This window comes from Dermacentor andersoni, chromosome 4 (assembly GCF_023375885.2).
Source record: "Dermacentor andersoni chromosome 4, qqDerAnde1_hic_scaffold, whole genome shotgun sequence".
Lineage (NCBI taxonomy): Eukaryota > Metazoa > Arthropoda > Arachnida > Ixodida > Ixodidae > Dermacentor > Dermacentor andersoni.
In genome coordinates, this window is record NC_092817.1 from 147,341,225 (window position 1) to 147,360,681 (window position 19,457).

General features: G+C 47.3%; 1 non-coding gene across 1 annotated transcript; it reads left to right on the top strand.

The window, feature by feature from the left end:
• Positions 1-19,386: 19,386 nt before the first annotated feature.
• On the top strand, positions 19,387-19,457 carry TRNAG-GCC (transfer RNA glycine (anticodon GCC)). The gene has a single exon. It is a non-coding gene; the product is annotated as a tRNA-Gly (tRNA).

The window sequence follows — 19,457 nt, forward strand, 5'->3', positions numbered from 1 at the left end:
ATGGACGACAAGCGTAGACAACGCTTTCTTGAGGAAGCATTTTTTGATAGATCGCGTGCCACAGGAAATGTCAGCTTTTCCTTTTTTCGAGCGACAAGTCAGCGCTAATATCAAAGCCTTTACCATCGATCTTAAGGACTTGTATTATCCCTTACCTCATGACTGAAAGCTTGAAGCTGTCACCGACTCCATCGAAGGAGCCGAAAGCGTAGGCTTGAAAAAAGAAACTAGCTATTGGCCTAACTACGGAAGCCTTTCTTGAGCTCTTAGACTTCTACCTAAGCTCCACGACGGTTAACTTTAGGGAGGAACCGTTAGTTCAGAAGACTGGAGTCCACATTGGCTTATGCTGGGCTAATTACCTCAGTGCTTTGGCCTTGGGCTGCATCGACAGGCGGTTGCAAGATGAACTTAGCGGCTCGCAAGCGGTCAAGGTATTTCGATACGTCGACGAGTATACTTGGTAGTGTCCTCTAGTGCAAGCAAGAGGGAAGCAATAACCAAAATGCAAAGAATTTTAGGCATCGTTTCTAGCGCTATGTCCGAAATGGCTCTGACAGCTCCGGGAAAAGCAGCAACTACGCTTTCTAGACCTAGAGCTTTCGTCCTGAAAGACCATGTCTGCTAATGCTATCCCCTGCACTCTGAAAATGGACTGCTGCCTTCCACATCGGTGCACTCAAAAGCTGTAAACAGCGCGACTGCAACGGCCGCTCTCAGAAATGCTCAAACAGTTCCTCCGAACACAAGTGCGAGCTCAGCTTCTCGCAGCAAGTTGAAAGACTGATCGCCGCCGGCTTTTCTAGCACCGTCCTGAGGCGAATCGCCGATAAGCTTCTGCCAGAGCTTCGTGGGGAAACTAGTTTCAAAGCTGCACTTGCCGAAGAGAAGGGGAAAAAGAGTCATTTCCTACCAGACCGGAAGATGGCTCGACACAAGTTCGAGGGAGCATGCGTACAACGTACGAATAAAGAGCGGAATCACGGCTGCCATCCACGGCAGGACCATCGGTGTGTATCGGATTCTTTTTTTAATGCACAGCGTTAAAACTCTTTACATGCATTCTGAGGCATCTTAGCAAACCCCGAAGTACGTTACCGGATACCAGCCAGTACACTCGGCAGAGCGGAGGCTCCGCCACGCTCAAACTGGTACGCTGATCTCACGGAACAGTCTTCACCTTACGAATCTAGAAGTTTATTCTAGTGCTCAATGTCCGGCTTGGGCAACAGACCAACGTTCGCTATGTATGGTCGTGCCCGGCATTCGGAGCCGTCCCGGAGAACCCGCTTCGTTCCCTCGGTGAGCAACAACCTCGGACTCTACGATTCCGGGCCAATCCTACTGTTGGCCTCCTACGTTCTGACGCACAGTGATTTCGGCATGCCTTTCGACACTACTTTGGGGTACCAGAGAAGCCGGAGACCTATTCTTCGCCGAGTGTACTATATCGATGGAGACACTGGCCCAGTTCCCCGACCTCCCATATCCCGATGCCTTAAGCTTTGTAGCAGCCTACTTTAGGAATATTAGGAAGAAATAAAGACGCATAAAAGAGGACCCACATGGCGCTTTCGGTGTCCGAAGCATACGAAGTTCCTTTGAAAGGGCAACTCTTGTGTCACCACGCCATCTAATAACCTAACCGGTAACGAAATCGTGTATTTTAGCTGCGCTTAGAATGCCCTATACGAGAGGCGTTCAATAAAAATTTCCCCTGACTCACTTCTATTTATTGCAGGATGCTGAAACTGCGCATGTGTAAAGACATAAGTCACTATAGGTCACGTGCCAATGTGCAACTCTGAACTAATAACGGTCTTTCTTTTACAGTTGCTGAAGTGGTGTGAGGTGGGATAATGGATGCAGTGGAATACAGAGTGGTCATCAAGTTCCTATACTTGAAAGGCCGCACTCCAAGCGAGACGTTCGATGTGATAAAAGAGGTTTATTGGGAGGATTTTATCTGATCTCTTGAGTTGGACACCTTCATTCTCAGTCGTTCTTTTTTTTTTATAAGGTGTTCCGGTACTTGGGAGGGCTTTTCTACTGGTTGACTTGGTGCCTTACGTCCCACTTCAATTGCTGCTTCTGAAGCCAGCCTAGCTAGGCTTTCGTTCATTACATCTACGTCATCTTCATCTCTCTGTTCTAAAGCTGTATATTTCTTCGCAAGCACCAGCGTTAATTGGTCTGCTTTTACCCTTGCTGCGCCTTGGTTGGCCTGTTTCTTTCTTACTAATTTTTCTCTTTCTCTCTTCATATTGAGAGAAATTCTAGACCTCACTATCCTATGATCACTACACTTTACCCTACCTAACACTTCCACATCCTGCTACATCTACTACTATATAATTCATTATTCTATTATACCCTTAAGTATGGTTCTCTTGTTTGGGTAACAACTACAAGTGTTAATTTTACGAAGCTATTGTTATTAGAAAAGCGAAATATTAGATTAGCTTGCAAAATGCCTTATTTGTCTCACATAGCCGAATTATTTGCGAAATTACACATAGGTAAGGTTCCTTCACTTCATGAATTTAAGCTTTCTCGCTGCTACAAGACATGTGTAAAGAAGAAAGACACTGCTTGCAAAGTCTCGCAAATCTTAAAAGAAACAGTCACATATGACACTCGTAAACCGGAACTATGACATGTAACACGCTGTCACGCAAGTTATGAAAAACAAATGATTCGGTACAGGTTACCTTCGCCGATAGGTAACTTGGAACCACAAAACGGGGTGGGCCTCGCAAACTCATCACTGTAATAAGTTCGTGACATGTTCTTTTAACAAATCTCTTACCTTTGCTTGGCTTTTACCGAACTTTGACATTTTTTTCTTCCATCTTTTTCTCTGTTGAACTGTTTCATATGTTAACATATTACATTGTCGCGTTATCTATTTCTGAATTGTTTTTATTTCCCCTAAAGTTGCTTGTTAGACATAAGGGTTGCCTCTCAGTTCCGTGGTTTAAATGCTTCAACCATCTTTGTAACGTGCTCCCTATCCGGCTTTGTCCTGCGAACTGCCCATTGCAGTCATTTGGAGATGGCAGCCACCTCGTCAAGCTACTCGCTGTAGTAGTCTTTCGCGACAACTCCTTTCGTTAGCAGTAAGAGAAATAAAGCATTGAAAAATCATCGACCGTCTCTCGCGCGGTTTCCACGTCTTGATTTTTTTTTCCCCTACGGCAACTGGGTGCCGGTGATGCACTTTTGTCACTCGCTTTTCGTTCTTCGCGAAATCAAGCCTATCGGACAGGCAGCTACCTAGTTTTCGTAACTTCGTTTCTGGGAAGAAACGTTTAGTCTTTAAGGTTGCCATACAACAATAACAACGCATACGAAAGCACATTTGAATTATAACCTGTCCAATAATATAAATGTCACCGTTATGAGCACATTGCATGCTCTGCATGCATGTAGCAAGTATTCACGTTAAAGCTAAAACAGCAAAAGCAATTTCCGAAGCTTTTTTTTTTTAAGTAGTTGCAATATTAGTCCTCCCTGCAAGCAAGTTTACTTCATGCAACCGAGTGTTGCATAGTAGCAACACTGTCAACTTCGTCGCAAGTAGTTTCGATAACAGAGTTTCTCGTAAGCAGGTTAATTTTCGATTATAACCGATTATAACCGATTATAACGGAGAGGAGGGAACTTAGAATGAATATCTCCACACTATCTGCGCATCTCAACTTGGCATTCTTATCGCATAGTTGTGGTTTAAGATCGTTTAGCTCTGTACCGTAAGTACGTTAGTCTTGCCTGCAGCAGCTACCCGGCATCACTCGACATTTACTTGCTAGAGCATGTACAGACGGTGTGTCCAAAATCTGATCTCAACAGTTATGAGGAGATGCTGCACCCTCTGTCACTGTATAGCGGGCGTTCGCGAGCTAAAACTCAAAACAAGAACAGTTCTGGAAGCATACCGAAAGCAGGTGCTGTGCACGTCATTGCAAGCACGCTGATTGCATGCAACGTTGTGTCACGCAGTTAGCGACACTGTAAAATTGCGTCGCAGTTTTCGCTTTACTTGAGCGCAGCGGTGAGACAGCTGAAAAAAGTGCCCTGGGCGCGCAGGCCGCGCTGGCTGGCTGCGCTGCCTACGTCAGCTGCTGCTCGGGCGAGCGTCCTTATCCTCCTCCGCCTATTTCCTCCTGCTGGCGGCAGCCTCGGAAGAGGACGATGCCTCCGTCCGGTGTCAAGGTTATTCGCAGCAGCGCCGGGCCGATCTCTCTCCACTCTGATTCCCCCCTTCTCTCTCTCTCCACACCTCCGTTTACCCTCTCTTGCCCCCCGGGCCACGGAGCTGAAAAACAAAGGGGCGCTTTCTACCCCCGCGCGCGCGAATAGTAGCAAGGGGTAGAGGTAGTGGCCGCCGGCGGCAGCGTCGGCGGCAGTTCGGGCAAAAGTGAAGGATGACCGAGAGTCGGAAAGAAAAAGACAGGAAAAAAGAAGTGAGTAGAAAGTGCAGGTTTTAATGAGGAGAGAGAAAGAGAGATTCTGAGGTGTGCCCGACACTCGCCGCGGCGCTGCTCTCCTCTCGTTCGTGTTTTGCCCTTCCCTACTAAACGTTTTCTCTCTTTCTCTATTTCTCCCTTCCTCCGCTATCCGAAGTTGGGCAACACCCTCTTCACGTTCGAACAAGGAGGTGCGCGGCTGCTTCCTCGATGGAGCGGCTGTCATCTGGTAGTGATGTTCGTCGTGTCCGGAACGTAAAGGCCCGCCACCCTTTGCACCGTTGTAATCGATTAGGTAGTGCTTAGTTGTAACAATCATTAGACTTGACGATCGCACTGCTGCCAGTTTAGTTATCTGACATGCACAGGCATGAAATATACCGCGTCACTTACCGCGACGTTGTCTACTAGGTAGACGGACCGAGTGATTAGATGGCGCCGACACTGTAGTATATACAGGATGGAATACTGAACAATAATTAAATCTTCTTTTGTTTCTTTATAACTTTCTAGGTCCTGGGGAGTCATATCGGTAAGGTTAGGTATATACACCAATTTGAAATGGTAAAATCGATGGAAACAACTGTCACTAAAAGCACATGCTGCGAGCATGCATTTGGAACTGTCTTCCCTTCCTGACTCGCGCGCAACCATCCCTCCCCGATATCGCTGTTGGAGGTTGCCGTCCGCATTCGGGCTTATCTTTTTTGAACGAAAATGGTAAAATCTATATAACGTCTTGAAGTAGTGCAGCCAAAGTCGTAGTCGGATAGCTTCTACGGAAAAGAAGGTAATATTTAAATACTTCGGCTACTTTCGTAGGCCAGGTATTGAGACTTTAACGCCTGGTTACCTATATGTCATTGCTTGATGTTACGGCGTGTCAAGAAGGCCCGGCGCCTTTTTTTTTTTTTTTTGACAGAGAATGCTTCACGGGCAAACCTGCAGATATGGAATGCTGTTGTACCTGTCGATGCGTCTGGACAAAGGATGCACACCTGCTAGCGTGCAGCTATGAAAAGCCACACACGATGCACCGTCTTTTCAACACCAAAGAGTTGACGACGAAACCTGCTTCACGTCAAAATGATTGACAAGCGATTATGTGTCCCGTGTTCGTCGGATCAACGACCTGGAGCTCACGAACGAGGTGAGACCCCAAACTGTGAAGGAGTCATCGACCTTGTGCAGCATGCTAACTGCTACGCTGACGACTATGCCTATATTCCCCACCACAGTGCAGGGTAGCAAACCGGAAACTCGCCTCTGGTTAGCTTCCTTGCCTTTCCTCTCTCTCTGTCTCTCTCTCTCTCTCTCTCTCTATATATATATATATATATATATATATCCTGACTTCGTGGGAGCGGCGTCGACCCAAGCTTCCCATGAAATTTCATCGATGACCGTTCGAAGCTTGGACACCAGAGGAGGAGCCAGATCCACTATGGGTGGGATTTTGCAGACTGTGAGACCGTTTCGATTGGCCGAGAAGACGGACATTGAATTCCCTCGACGAGAGAAAGGGGGAATTGAAGTGCTTAGAAAGCGGAGCTTGAGTGTTTAAAAGAGTGTTCTTGCATGTAAACCATCATCATGCAAATTTGTAAATAAACCCTTTTCTCATCTCTTGGATGTCGCCCCGGACCCCTCGATCGCCCGGCACCTGGCACATAGAAAACTTAATGAGGTACGGAAACTTGACGATGATGATGATGATGATGATGATGATGATGATGATGATTTTGGATTTTTATGGCGCAGCAGCCGTGCAGACTATAATGCGCCAAGAACAATACGGAAACTTAATGGCCGCTCGGACACCGACATCGCAACATTGCGCAATTGTGAGGTGAATCCTTCCATAGACCTCAGACTCTGCCCAGGCGGCGCTGCGGAAAAACCCGTCACCAGCGCCCCCATCGCAGCCTTGGCGCAAACTGAGTAGTGCAAGGAGAGCTGACCGCAAGCGAAGGTGCATAGGCCACAATGGACCCTTCTCTTTCGTTCGTGTTGAGGCACGGTTTCCTAAAAATCAAGGACCTGGAAAGCTTCTTCCGCCCATCCACGCTTCCGAAAGGAAGCTCAGCAGGGCGAAGTACGTGTACAATATAAAATAAAGTCTCAAGTGTTATTTCGGCGCGCTTCAACTCGCAAGTACAGAGAGCATCAGGTTTGTCTATAGGCATATCAGCATAAAAATCTAAGCATTTCAAATTGATTCATATTGAATATGTCCTGAACACAAGACTTAAGTATCTCCTATATCTTCTTGTATTTTATCGTAATTTTTTGTCTCGCAATTATTTACCGAGAGTAAATCCTTTCATAGCCTTTTCCAGGGCAGCAAACAGCGTGCGACCATAACGAAAGTAAGCTTCCTACAGTGCCTACGCGCTGCAACTTTCTTTCTCGCAGGAGCTACCGCATCGCTCAGTACCTTAATTTGGTTTTCGCAGACGCTTCGAGCAACAAGCGGGCACAAACATATGTAAATAAACGCGACATTTTTTTCTTTACACACGTGCGTTACTTCGCAATTACTGATCCAGTGCTCCTACAGCAACTTTATTGCTCACGTTTGAAAAACGCAGTCGAGCAGGCTCAGCACGTTGCGAAGCGTGCTTGTTGTATCGGCGCAGGACAATGCCGAAAGTAGAAATGAGCTCGCGATACAACGATGCTCTAGAACAGGATTTTGAATTCATAAACGAACCAAAATGTTCGGTTAAGCTGACCTGCCAAATCTCTCAATTCCACTTGTTGAGATGTCGATAGCACATAAGCAGGATGGTTCGCAAAGTTGCCTTTTCTGTTACCAGCGAAGTGGCGGCTGCAGATTCTTGAGTTTTTGCTTGGTTACCACGGTCCTCCGTCAGGGCCACGCAACACAATTACAGAAGAACAAAATTGTCGCACTTTCTCATGCGAGCCACTGTGTTGTGGGGAATGCAAGTAATCGATTACACAACAGATTGAACGGCCCGTATCCAGCGCTCTCGCCTTTCCCCTTCCTACGATCGCGATGGAAATCGGTAAAACTGAACGTTGTTATTCCGCCCTTCACGTTCATGGCAATTTACAACACAACAGTAGCGTCGATTGTGGCGTTTCTTCGTAGCGCGCGGAGCTATCGCGGTTGCCGTCGTTTCCGCCATCAGTCTGCCAGCAAGCGCTTAATGGCAGTTCAGCGGCGCGTACGACTAGCGTAGAAATTCATAGCTCTCTGTCTGGGTGTTAAATGCGTAAAACACTCGCAATATGGACCAAAATCTAGTTAAATCGTTGTTTCGCAGTCGCTAGCTGCATAGGCAACTTAGCAAGGGAGTCGGGCTTCGCACTACTCGATTACTGCCTCTTCGCAACGGCAGGTGGCGCTACGCGTCTTGCAAAACTCCAGAGTCTGACGTCCATTTGCTGGAAGGATGCCATTTCTGGAAGGACTATGAACACGGGGCTTTGCTTTGTATATCGGACATCGGTCAATGCATGAAACGCCGTAAGGCGAGGTCAATATAAGGTTGCAGTCTGAAGAAGAACTAACGTGAAATTCGTCGGTCTATAGCGAGAGAAAAGAGCAGATCAAAGAATGGAATAAGTGTGTGTATGTCTGAAGGTTTGGTTAGTTAGCCTCCAAAGTGGGATGGCAGAAACATTGCTCAGACAGAGAGAAAAAAGAACGTTCCGAGAGCACATGGGTGCGCAGTAACAGTACCCCGTAGGACGGGCGCACACACACGTAGTCCCACACGCTCACCTAAAAGCAACATACCAGATTTGTTCGGGGGCAAAGGGCGAGGTCAGTGGTACGGTATCTCCTTCCCAGACAATCACCAGTTTTATAATCTTTCTGGAGCAACGGAAGGTGATCGCTTCCATGAATCGAAACGAGAGGGCAGTGGCCGCAAGGCACGATCGAACGGCTCGTCGAAATCAGGCACAGCGTACGCGTCCTTATCAGACGCCGCTCCGATAAAAAAGGCTTATAGTGAGATTTCGTAAGAGCTAATACCGCCTGCCATTCACGCCGAAGAGTTTGCTTACGTCGAGGGTGTCCGTATGTAACCAGTAGCTGCAGGGAAGGGTTCAGATTATGTGCAGCCTGGAGTGTAATACATTTGAGTTAGTCCATTCCGCTAATTACGGCAAGCAGGACACAACGGAAAGAAATGGCTCAGGTCGCAATGAACAGCGACTGCTAGCATGAAAACCGGTTGAGTAAACCAGTTAGCTGTCGACCACATTGTTTCTGTCACCAACGCATATATGCTATACTCGTACATCTACGACTCGGCGACGATAGCGTCATTCTCACAACGCGCGATGAGCATACAGTAATTACGGTGAGTATGCGTTTGTTGTGGTTGGTGCTTTAAAAGAACGGTATATATCGGAACATAAATTTCAGCTATCCTATACTAGGTTACGCTGCTGCAATAGCAAAGCGGACGCTTTTAACCATCGCCAAGAGGCTTGGTACCAAAACTGAGGCACAAGTGAAAAACGGGTCGACCAGAAAAGACGAGCTTGCTATGTCGTCATCGGTAGCGATAGCAGCTAATCCGAAATTATTATTCAGGAAGGGGCACATTGCACTTTATGAGAAACAGTGGTTCGGAAATAAAGACTTTTCACGTACTGAAACAACCCTAGAAGCGGTGAATACATTCAAATACGTGACGTCAGAGTGATGTAAAGGCGCGGATGCTTTAGCTCAAAGCTAAAATCAAAAAAGGCAAACGTGCATAACTTGGTTTTCTGTCTTCTCGACTACTAGTTAACCATTATCTGCGAAATCAATGAAGATATAGTTTTGGAACAACCAGCCTAAGCTAATTTATTATTTGTTCCGTATATACTGCCCAATGGAAGTACACTAAACATATAAATATAAATTTACACTGATAACTTATGCGTTCAAAACACTATTTTCGTTAATTTCGCGACCATAGCTTTATTGTTAGAACAGAAAAGGAGGGTGAAGCGTTCTTTTTTTTTTCGTTCTTTTTCTTTAGGTTTATTTTTTCGCGCACGAAATTGCAGCGCTGGTTACCCTAGTATGGCGTATCAGGTTTCAAAGTATAGTTTCCCATTTCGGCCATAGTGACTCAGTAAATGTTCTTGAAACTCGCTAAGCTCTCAGCCTTGGAATATTTTAAAATAGGATGGTGTCCTTCCTTACCGTTAAAAAAAAATGTCATGCCCGAGCGAACGCGCAGTCCCAATCCATAGCGCGGCAACTTCGAGGCCGCGTCGGCACCCATATTTCTTTTTCTATTCTCTTCCGGCTTGGAAATCTCCTCTCCCGCCAAGAGTGACTTTTTTTTTTTTTTGCTATTGTAAAAGGGTAATTGACTAATGCAGTTCCGATTATTTTCTCTTTAATGTGCCCTCGCGTTCCGCAGTTTTCATGGAGCTGGTCATCGGCCATAACTTACATGTTGAATGCTCCTATCTTCGTCAGGCCACCATGGGCACGAAGTTTCGTACAAGCAAATACTAGCTAAATTAACGCAGTAAACTGTGCGAGTTGGTAACTGTAAGCTGTTCCTAGGGGTGGGCAGCGCAACCCGCGCGAAACACAAAGGGAGTAAACTATACGGGAGCCCGTCTTCTTGCTTTGTCCTTCGTCCAGGTCGCGTTGTCAACCCCTATAGACATGTTCAAATACTAGCTAACTAGTACTAATCCTAGCTCTGGTGTCTACGAGTTTCAAGCATGGCGGTTCAGCCGGCATGGCGAGGATGGTCAGTACGCGGGCTTGCCTTGTCCTTCCGCCTTCAAATGGCTTCGTGACATTGCAAATTAATCCTTTTCGGCAATATATTGCGTTATAGATGCAGCAATTACCAGTGACTATGTACGTGGGCAGATCTTTATTTCCTTCTGCGTTCAGGAAACTGGGTTATATAAAAATTCAGGGCAATAAAGGCAGATGAAGCATAGTAGACAAAGCTGAAAGGTAGCCTGGAGCCAAAGCTCAAAGATCACACAAATCCATGTACTATATTCATCACTCCCAGGGTATTGATGATGATGATGATGATGATGATGATGATAGTTTATTGGTATCCTCTCTTAAAAGGGGTGCTGACAAACAGTCACCTAGCCTGCTAGAATTAATTAGGTTTTTTTTTTCATACTAACGGTAGCTGAACGACCGTAGCGCCCTCTAGTAATTTCAATAGGAAACTCTATGACCGCAGGTACTTGCATCGCCGAGTCTTTGAGGAAACGCCTCGGGATGCCGCGAGCAGCTACGGTGTCTGCGGCAGGGGATTCCCCCTTTGGCATAGAATTCCAATAAGCCCTAATTACTGCGCATTCGTCCAGCAGTGGGCGATTGACCCGCTGAGTGATCCGAGGTCGCGCCAGATTTCCAATTAGACTAACATATTGCAAAAAGACCTCAAGGCCAACAACTAACACTACAACAAAGGCGATAAAGAAAGCACCCCCAATCAAAGCAATTCCCTTTGCTCTGAACTCAATTTGCGCGAAACGCGGTTGCTCCACCGATGCTCTTTCTTTATTTTTTATTTTCGGAAAGTGTGCCCTGTGGCACAAAACCTTTGACGCATGCAAGTAATATACACATACAGTTGGTTATGCACGATGAAATCGAACAGTGATCTGTGACGGGGACCATAGATCCCCAGGTGGCAGTCAGGGGGGTGGCTTGGCTGTAGCCCCATTTTTGACAGGTAGTGGCGGCTTGGCGAGTGCTGCCCGAGACAATTCCACAACACGTGTGGTAGACCTACGAAAGCACCTGGGCGAGGACAAAAGGGACAGGCTGCGCCGAAGGCAGTCCTATGCTCTGGAGTCCATGGACACGTTGCAGCTGGCGTCAATGCAGAAGAGAGACAAGTGGTTTGATGCGAAAAGTAAAGGCAGGCGCTATCTTCTGCAGCCATTGAGGGAGCACGGCTCAGCGCCAACAATGCAGAACGCGCACGTAGCCTTTTTTAACGCAACCTCCTCGCGGCGGGAGGCCGGGCGGGAGGTCTTATCCACGCGGAGTTATCAATGCTCGTGTTGAGCGTCGAAGGACTTCCTTTTTTAATTCGAGAACATTATATGGCTCATGAGGCGGAAAATTCGCCGTTGTCGGCGTCGGCGCGACCACATGATGGGGCAAAAAGGCTACGAACCCTCAACCTCTGGTGGGAGTCGAACCCACGACCTTTGGTCTTAAGGGTACGAACACTCGACCTTTGGTCGGGGTCGAACTCGCGACCTTTGGTGCTAGTTAAGGCGAAATTAAATAAATACGACTGAAAGAGCCCAGGCATCGCGTGGTGGTCGCAATGCTTCGGCATTTGTCAATGTAGGGATAATTAAGCGCCCCTCGAATATTTTTACAGCCATCCGAGCGCGATGTGTTGCGGGAAGAGCGGCAGTGGATATATCACTGCAGGTTGGTGATTGGCTGCGCCTGCCCGAACGTGTCCTGGTGAAGACGAACGGGCTATCCAAACAACTCGCACCGCGCACGCGAGTGTCGACTCTACGCGATGCACTTTGTGAGCGAAATGAGACCCGTCCAATACCTGGCGAAGGTCTTTCACCGCTTGGGCCGCAGTCTGGGTATCTAACCAGTTTCGATGTTTATTGCGGCAGTTTTGATTGCAAGGTGATCAGTGCGTCATTATATAGCCTGCACCTCGGCGAATATGGACGGCCACACGTGCGGAAGGTGATGTCACATCAGCAGAAACTACCTGGCTGGCGACCCTGCAATGACAGAAAGCCCGGACTTCTTCACTCGCAGATGGCAGCTGTGGAGAAGGCTGCGAGTTCGAACTGCGGAAGCGACCAAGAGGCTTGCAGTCTCTTAGTTGCCTGCGCGACCGTGGCGGTATAGAACTGATATGGTCATGCAATGGAGGATTTGTGTGTTGTCCCATGTAATAGTGCAGGGCTTGAACAGCTGGACAACCTTAAAGCCTGAGATGACATAACGACCGCCGCTGATTGACTAATTCATCTAACGTGTTGAGGCCATGCTTCCTCCTGAAGAATACGCCCGAGTCTACCTCGTACAAGTGGGAGAAGACCCTACGAAGCCCGCTCCTACAGGACCAGCAATGGGATGTCCAGCAGGCTCGCGCAGCGGCCGCCAGGTATGCTCCCTGTCGGTCCCTGCGTGGGAGACGCCCACTGCGCGCTGACGTGTGTCCTGCAGGACCTTTATTAAAGTTTGTCCAATCAAATCCAATGGATGAGGCGTGGAAAACAGGTGATGGGTTCACATTGCCTCTCTATTTGAAGCCTCTAACCGGTCCCTGTCCTCGATCGTGATATGTTGAAACTGGATTTTAAAAAATCCCTGGCTGCCATATGCCACGGACAAACAAAACAGTTGGGCTACATCTAAGTTCTAGCCTCGGCGGCATTTGAAGAGATGGGCCTAACGAGACGCAGCAGCTGGGTTGAGCGACGGCGCGCTTCTCTCACCCAAGGCTCAGCCGGGCCAGAGGCCGCAATGTCGAAGCCTAAAACGCGAGCAGACTCCACGTGCGGAACCGGACGACCGTAAAGGGTAAGTGAAAGAGGAACGCTCTGCAGCCGTTGGCGGTCCCGATGATTCGTAACTGAGCTCAGGGTCGTCTTATCCAGCGAGAGCTCCAGGCTGATGGCTGTGAAGTTTGCAGCAATAATCAATCGCAACGCCCTCGAGCTTGTATGCGAAACTAATCGCGTGCAGGTCCCCCAGCTGAATTCAAAGACGACAACGACGATGGCATGATGGACTCAAAAAACTCACTTTCAAGTTCTGGACTAATAATAATAATAATAATAATAATAATAATAATAATAATAATAATAATAATAATAATAATAATAATAATAATAATATATTTTATTCACTTCAATTCCGCTTCAATTCATTGCAATGGCCGCAGTAAAGAAGGCAAAAAAAAGAATGCATCGTTTTCTTTGCTTGTCTTCTTTAGCTGAAAACTTACTGCACATTTTACCGAGTGTCTTGTTGCGCCCAATCGTTGCTCATCGATAAAGGCGCGTTGATGCTAAATGCAAATGTTAAATGCGAATGAGTGAGAGAAAGTAAGAGAGTGAGTGTGTGTGTGTGCGGTGTGTCATTTCTATTTATTTATATGTCAATCAAATGTTTTAGAAAAGTCGGTGATGAACTTTGGAAATATTTACGATATTATAAGTTAAGTAAATCAAGAATGGTGTACACAATGTGACGCTAAATATGGAAGTGGCAAAGCGAAATAGACGTCAAACGCGAACAAATATCTTGCATCTGCACTTACAAATCAGTTGAAACTCTATTTAACGAAGTGATGACCACGCTAGAATTATTTCGTTAAATCGGAAAGTTCGGGAAACCCAGTAACGAATTTTTCGGTCCTTCGATATCTAAAATTGTAACGCAGCGACATCCAAATAGTACCGCGGCATTGTATTTGCCGTTAACCCACGCCTGCGGGTGTAAATAGCCTGCGAGAGTCGCCAAATACCGCCGCCCCTAGCGCCATCTTGTACATATGAATGCTAGCGGCTGCTGAGTCCATTGTTCCGTGCATGGGCGCGGCGTGCCGCCTCGTCAAAATAAAGCTTGGGAAGTGACTATAGGGTGCCTAGATGTTTTAACACGATAGCGTTAGCGCGCACGCTCGAAGAAAAATCCGTTCGTGTTAGAACCAGAAAGAAATCACCGCTTTTTTCACTCATTTATTTCTGCGAAAACTTCGTTAAATCAGGTTTAAAGCAAGCTAGTTTCGTTAATTCGGTTCGATGACAACATTGAACCTTATGGCTACTTGCCGGGGAATGGAAATTTCTTCGCTAGATTGGGAACTTAGTAATGTCGGGTTTCGTTAGATCGAGTTTTAACTGTATAACGTAATCCACCGAAGAATTAGAAAACCGATGACATATGCGAGTGAGAAAGACAATACAAAGAAAAGGGAGACGCGGCTACGGTGTGTGCCTTTGTGTAACGGCCAGCAGCGTTGTAACTCGTAACCGGACATTTCAGGGAGAGGCCGTCATCGTGCAGTGAACTCAGTGATGACGATTTCACCGCAGCGCCTCGGTACAGACGACGTTGCCGTAATGCTGCCGTCCTGGATACGTAGTTGTCACCGTAGGGATTTCTAAAATCAGAATACTGAAACTAGCGTTTCGTGACTGCCTGAAGATTCCTCACCTCACTGCGTGAGTTAAAAGTAATGTTAGTTCTTTTCATTCGATGCGCGTGTTTGTTTTTACGCACAGTATTAATTTACCTCCGTCCTTCTACACTGTCCCCTATCGTGCTTCGATAATTGCGGCACCTAACTGCGGCGCATTCCGATATCACACATGTGTCAAGAGACGGACACGTGGCAAAAACCGCGTTTATACGTATAGCTGATTTCCCCGTTAAGCGATGCAAGGGACCGGATCCACTCGTTCCATCTGAATTCGAGGTAAGCGTACCGTTATTTCTTTCTGCTTACTTTTCCGCTACCCCACATTCATAGCAGCAGTTATTCGTTTTATGCTCCTATACACTGCAAATACAGGCTTTCCGAAGCTTTCGAGCATGGTAAAAAAATGTCACCGAGGACGACGGTGACTGTGTCATGCTGCGGCGCTAATCTTTCTGAGTGGTCGAGGTCGATTAGTTGTGCTGTCAACTTAGAGAGAGAGCGATAGAGAGAGAGAGATAAAAGGAAGGCAGAGATGTCAACCAGTCAAGAGTTCGTTTCACTACCCTGCGCTGGGGGAAGAGAGAGGGGAATAGAAAGAAGGGGGTGAAAGAGAGAGATGGGGGTAGAGAGACGGGGTCCACGAACTACACTACAGAGTCAAAGGCGCTCGCACATGTCACACGTTCTCAGAAAGCACAAAAGTGCCTTTAGTGCCTTCTTAGCCGATGATCGGTGGGGGCGGTGTTCTAGTACTGCCTATTCACTCAGATGACGATCATCTAGTTTCCTGAATGCGTTCGTCGTTAGAGTGTCCTTGTGCTTCAAACTGAGGACAGTGGCCCAATAGGTGGTCAGTTGTTCTCCTCGCAGTCGCAGAATGCGTTCGTCGTTAGAGTGTCCTTGTGCTTCAAACTGAGGACAGTGGCCCAATAGGTGGTCAGTTGTTCTCCTCGCAGTCGCAGAGATCACGTGCAGGACTGTCAGCCATTCCAATTACTGCTGCATAAGCTTTCGTGAAGGCAACTCCCAGCCACAACTGACACAGAAGGGGCGCTTTGCGTCGGTGCAGTCTGGTCGGAGGTCTGAGTTGCAGCCAAGGGTTGAGTCTGTGCAGACTGGTGCACCTTGTATGTGCGGTGTTCCACTCAGCTAATGAGGGTGACCGTGATAGAAGGAAAGGCTGTCTCGCAGCGTCTGTCCTTGAGAGAGGACAGTCAACCTAAACAACTGATGGCCGCATGTAGACTCGGTTAGCATGCCGAAAGTGAAAGTTATACGCATTTGTCGTGTACATGTGTCGCACCATAGGCGTCGACTAGGGGGGAGGGGTGCTAAGGGGTCCACCCCCCTCCGACTCTGCTCCCCCCCCCCCCCGGCAATGCCACCCCCGCCCCTAAAGAGTAATTACTAGAGTGCTGTTACCCACATCATTTGCTCTACCTTTTCACTTAACATTGTGTTATGGCTAAAAGCTTGCTACATCACTGATGGCGCGGATTTGTGCGGTTTTCAATTCATACATTCGCTTTATTTCTGCAAATCCTGACAATATGAGGACAAGCGCAGTAGAAGCACTAGTGGCGGCTACCTCATCCGTATTTTCTCGCTTCTACATTTTTTTTTATATTTCCACTATACAGACACAATATATTTAAATATATGCACAGGACAAATTGTAATAATTTTTTAAAGAGAAGGAAGTAGCCAACCAACAATTATTTCTAATGGTATGGATTGCCTATTGCTAGAGAATGTTGCTGTATTTTCACCTCGCTTGAATTTTTTTTTTTTTTTTTGCGCGCTTTTCTGACCCTGAAAAAAACCTGCGGACTTCAGTGACCCCTTCGGCAGAATCTTTTATCAACGGGGTGTGTATTGTTTCCTTTTGCAGTAGGCATTGCTAAGGACACAGGAAGAAAGAACACCCTTCTAATAATTTACAACATTTATTAGGGATGGAAGCATCGCCACTTGCATGCAAAGGTCAAAAATATATATAATTCGATCAGTAACCGAAATGAGGCCAGGCCGGATTCACTCGAAATCATAATCAATATCAGGCATGCGCTGCAGCGCTTATATGGGACTACTGTTTACAAAAAAGAAAGAAAGAGAGAGGGAGAGTGTGGGGGTGCAGTATCGCCGGAAACGCGAAGCGGTGTAATGATAGCGATGTATAAAACAACGACACAGAGGAAGAGTACACCACCGAGAGATGCCAGTCTCTTGGTGGCGCGAGGAGGCTCTGGCTGTGAAAGTGAACAGTCTCCTACTACGTGGTCTTGCAAAGTTTGAGGCCAACACCTCCTGATCGCCTATATAGACGAAGCACTCCATAATTCGATTCTGCAGCTCGTGCCCTTCATGCTTTTCCTTCTCCTTCTCGTCCACGCCTATCGGCATACATCTTCAACAATGCCTTGATAATCACAAAGTTGTGTGTGTAAAGCAAACAGCCCGGTCTGCCTAGGTCTGCCTAGCACGTGCTGCACCGCGAGAGCTTCGGTAGGCATCCGGAGGTTCGGACAGCTTTAGGCGTTGCTGTACAGTGTTCGGGTAGGACAAGCCCTCCGGGGCGGTTGCGGGAGAGGACTCATTGCTCACAAATGTCCTGGTTAACGGTCCTGCTGTCTATGAAACTGCGCAACAAAGCAACAAGCGCTACTGAACTGCCCTACCTGCAACAATTGCGCGGCAGACACTGACAATCAATCACTATGCGCTGGCAATCGTCGTCGGTTATGTTCGAACAATATTTCCTTTTTTTATATATAAATACTAAGTTGTCCTGTTGCCCGTGTTTATCTTCAGCAGCCCTTTCATTAGCACGTCGTGTTTGACGTTATCGAACGCACTTTTTCACGGGAAGGCCCACTATATATAGTGCTCTTAACTGCATGGCTTGTGCTGTCTTCTTTGTAGACTTCGTTGTATATCGTTTGTATTAATTACCGCAGCGTCTTGCGTGCTCGTGCGTGGTTTGATGACGTGAGTGGTGTGCGTACGCACGCTATTAGCCCACCAGGGTGCTTGCTGAGCTGCTGTGTGTATGCTCTGGTCTGAGCAGTAAAGAAGGTGGCGTTATCAGTATGTTTCTGGGCGCACCGACTAACGCAGATGGTTTTCCGTCGATTTCATCATAGGCGCCAGACAGAGAGAGAGAGAGAAAGAGAGAGAGAAGAAACAAGAAAAATACATCACTGCCCTCGGTCGGATGCGTGGCGCCGCTTGCTGCGTTGCTTCAGTGCTAGGCCAATAAAAGTTAGCAGGTAACCGTTCGTTGTTAAGGGAGGTTGTGGTGGTCGACCCCTCGGCAGAATAGATGGGTCGCAGGGATGAGGGTTTGGTTGAGAAGTACAACCCATGTCTAAATACATTTAAGCGTTCAATACATCTTGTCCCCTAGTAGCACGTAAACATTCTGGATGATTGGCCCAAGAAAGGAGAAGAATGGCCCAAGAATGCGGTAGCCCCAATGTAAGGAATTCAAAGAACATTAAGGGAGCCGTTGAATATCACGCGCCATTCCACTAAGATTTCTGTGCCTTGAGAGATACCTATGAGCCAACATCAGAAGTACAAGCGTTATGTTGTTAATCATGAGGTTTGTTACGCAGAACGGAGGTGAGCTTGTCGGCACTACATTGTCGGTAAACGTTCAGCGTTACAAGCCGGAGCATTTTACTTATACAGGGTGTTTCTCATTTTAGAAATTGAACGTTTCTTATAAAAATTAATGAGTGCAGCGAACGTGGTGTTTTTTACAGGCGAGTTTCGAGGCGATGCGGGCACACTTTGCCGCCTATAGCGCGAGCTTCGCAATAATAATTAACGAAACGTTATTGACAAATTTTTCCATTGGTGCCTAAGGGGCATGCGTTTAAATGGCGAATTTGGAGGCAGTCACATTTTCATGCTCCCTCATTTTTTTTTTTTAACGTCTTAAAGCCTCGTCCCATTCGAGATGCTTATCATCGACTTTCAACGGTAATTCCAGACAATCGCAAAACCGAGCGCCGCGGCAGCTAGCAAAAGGCCGCCCTGCTATCTTATCAGGCCGAAACGCCCCGTGACGACAAGCTCGAGGAAGTTTGAAACCGAGCGTCTCGGGGTCAGTCGCGTCAGCTATACTGATACGGCACGCTTTGCATGTCAAGCGTGCGCAACTGTGTGTCGGGCCGGGATTTGCCGCGGCATGTGCTATCATTCAAATCTCAGCGCGCACTTCTTTGACGTCACGCCGTCTGATGCGAAGCGGGACGCGCTCAGTCTAGATACCCCTTCGATTGAGCTTTGGAATTTGATGCACGAAAATGTCCCTCCCTCCAACTTTGCCATTTCGGCAACTGTTCCCGAGCCACTAATAAAAAGCTAATGAATGAAGATTTGTCAATTATTCTTCTGAACCTCGTGCTAGTAGCGGAACAGTGTGTCCGCCACGCCCAGGGACTTGTCTGCAAGAACGTCACCTTTGCTGCGCTCGCCACTTATAATGGAAACGTCGCAGACGCTCGTAGTAGGCAGGAATAGGTAATAGAAATTGTCCCTCTTTTTTTTTTTACCACTTTATCAAGCTGCGTTTTTTCGTGCGAGTATAGAAGCCTTTGTTTGTCCAGTGTAGCTCCCAGCCGACTGCGAGACATGTGTCCGCGTAGACGCGCTCGCCTGCACAATGACCTACATACTGAACTGTACAATGGGCTAGATCCACCCTACTCCAGGAAAGTATCTGCCTCCGGAGCGTGTCGGCGTCGGTGGTTCAGTGGTAGAATACTCGCCTGCCACGCGGGTGGCCCGGGTTCGATTCCCGGCCGACGCA